Genomic DNA, 3239 nt, shown 5'->3' on the forward strand with positions numbered 1-3239 from the left:
AGTAATAAAAAAAGTATTTTTTACATAGTTTATAGGTTAGTTATAATCAGTTGTGGAAGTGTGGAGTGACTACAAAGGTTGCTTATAAATTAGAATCATAGTTAAAACATGAACAATTAGAATCATAGTTAAAACATGAACAGAAAAATTTAATCATGTTATATCTTTAATTGAAAGAAACAACATAGGTTGACTTTTTTTTTCAAACAAGAAATATTTAAACTTTACTTATACATATGCTATCTATAACTTTTGTTGGCATATTAAATATGTTCATGTGAAAGCTCCTAAACCAATGCTTTAAAACTGGTATATTATTTGTATCGGATTTGACTAAAAAATTATATAACCAGTTGAATTAGGTTGTACCGGGAGGTTCAACCGGGTTGTATAGTTTACCTTATAATCTCATATAATGCAACTTTAATGAAAAAAACCAAAAAATACATAATTCCATAATAAAATATCATTTAAAAGTTAATCCATATTCATAAAGCAATACAAAAGCACTTGTTTTCAAACAAACTTCTTATAAAATAAAGGTTCACAATAGATTTATGCCATCAGAGCGTTGTACGTATTGAGTTCACGGTCGCTTAAAAGATGAAATTCACTCTCATCACCATTCTCATCAACAAGAGTATACGTACTTTCATTTTCAACAATAATAAATAAGAAGTTTTAGTTACATATAATCATAGTATACAAAAATCACATTAAATAAATAACATATATAAAAAAATGGACCTGGAACAAAAAAAAAATCTTGTGGGCTTTAAACCGGTTTACCGATATAAACCGTTTTTCTATGAAAACCGGCCAGTTTGATGTTTCATAAAACCGCTCAAATATAACGGGTGCAAAATATTGGGCTGCTCGTCGAAATCCAGTCCGACCGGTTTAAACCAGTTTTTAAAACACTGTCCTAAACATCGGAAATAACATCAGTAATGTTGTCGAAATTTCTTCTTTTCTTCATAAGCATTTTAGCAAAATCAAGAGCGTCATGTTCAAAATATGAACGTTTGGCCGGGTCAATGATCTGACTCAAAATCTTTTACATGAGCCACCCCGACAACTCGCCTGTGATACAAGTGACGAATAAAATAAATATAATCATATACCTTGAGTTGCATAATAAGCTATGAATCACCTTATCATTTTGGCAGCTGCAAATCCAAGTGAATCATTGAATAAACCGATCATATGTTTTTGTTTTACAAGCTCCCAAAGCTCGGTATCTTTATAAATTTTATGAATATATGCCTCACCAGGCCCGCCTTTGTGTTTATCCCAAAGAGATGTAAACTTTTTATGAAAAAGATTCGAGGTGTCGAATATGGCATTGGTGATCCATTCTTTATAGGTCTGCATTCATAATTCATAATGCTTGACTTATGGAACGCAAATAAACACTAATGAAAATTTGATATGTTAAATTAGACATACTTTTTGGTCATCTACATATCCATCTTGTGCAAAAGAAGCCAAAAATAGGATTCCAATGAAAGCGTCGATGACAAACCTCATTGGCCCATAGAAAGCAAACTTTGGATCAATGACTTGAGTTTAATCTTGAGTAACCGTGACTCAACTTGTATGAAGATCACCATGTATTAGAGCCTGGGTTCTTTCACAACCTAAAGAGTATCAAAGTAATAGAATGGGAAATATAATAAAAATTAAAAATAAAAAGAACATACATCATGATTAATTATGTACATAGACTTAAGCTCACAACTTCAACTTACAACACTTTGTCATTCCGATTAGCCTCGGCATCACCATCAATTTTCAACTTCAATTCCATGGACCATGAAGATTTAAAAATTGGATATACATCAAAAGATGACTTTATAAACCGTACTTTACACCATTTTTAAACAAGAATTAGGGTTTGCATAAACCATAAAAGCCAGAAAGTGAAACTTAATGAAAAATTGACAGAGGAACGACGCCATTACAGTGTTCGTCGGAGGACGCTATGCCATGAATGGAACCGACGATTGGAAGAGACACTGTTCGCTGTGTTCTCTAAGCATCAAACTCCCAGTTTGTTCACTGATAAGTTGGTGAAAATTGAAACGCGATTGGTTTTTTTACTAGGGTTTTGTAAATTGGAGAGGGTAAAATGATATTTACATGTTAGAAGGGGAAACATGTAATTACATGTTTAATATTACGGATATATGTAGTAAGGGAAGTTAGGGAGGGGATATATATAAAAAAACCCTTTCTATTACAATGTTTATTAATTTTAATCAAACAAGTTATAAAACTCATTATTAACACAATATAATATATATATATATATATATATATATATATATATATATATATATACTATGGTTTTGTAAATTGGAGAGGGTAAAATGGTATTTACATGTTAGAAGGGGAAACATGTAATTACATGTTTAACATTAGGAATATATGTTGTAAGGGAAGTTAAGGAAGGAATATATATAAAAACCCTTTGTATTACAATGTTTATTAATTTTAGTCAAACAAGTTATAAAACTCATTATTAACACAATATATAATATTACATATACATACATATATATATATATTGAAATTACTTAATATATTTTTTTTCATAATTATAATACATACATAATTTTAAGGATTCTTATTTTAAAATTTAGTTAAAAAAGTATGATGAAATTAAATATACTTTTTAGAAAAGAATCTTAAATTAGTTTTAAAAGTTAATGTATATCACACAATTTAAAATTTACCAAAATAGGTGGAGAGGAAAAATTATTTATCAAAATGGGTAATTTGAAACTTATTTAACAAAATAGGTATTTTCTTGAAAACTCTATCCTTTCGCTCCAAGTCGTATTAAATAAAAAAGGTTATATATTTTAAAAAGATATTATTCAGAAAAAGCTAAGAAAAGAGTTTCTAAAAAAATATAATAAAAATATATAGTTAGATCATAATATGAAATCAAAGGTTAATAACTCTGTTACAAATGTCTTTTTAGTTTTTAAAAAATTATTTTTATAAAAATTTATTTTTTTAATTTTTATATACATTTTATATGTAAGTTTAGAGGTTTTACTCTTGGATTGTTCAACAAACTTTAAAAAACAGAACAAGAATAAAAATATAACTCTGCAGACAAAAGATTGAAGATAGGCGACTGGAGAGATTAATACATAGTTAAAAAAATGTATCGCATTTATATACATAATATAATGAAAAAATATGATAATTAAAATATTCCCCTTTTA

General features: G+C 28.0%; 1 pseudogene; it reads right to left on the bottom strand.

Moving 5' to 3' along the window:
• Positions 1 to 925: 925 nt before the first annotated feature.
• Positions 926 to 1810, bottom strand: LOC143543405 (methylthioribose kinase-like; annotated as a pseudogene).
• Positions 1811 to 3239: the final 1429 nt, after the last annotated feature.

This window comes from Bidens hawaiensis, unplaced genomic scaffold (assembly GCF_021521415.1).
Source record: "Bidens hawaiensis isolate Kalapana, Puna unplaced genomic scaffold, B.hawaiensis_p1.1 tig00000864_1, whole genome shotgun sequence".
NCBI lineage: Eukaryota > Viridiplantae > Streptophyta > Magnoliopsida > Asterales > Asteraceae > Bidens > Bidens hawaiensis.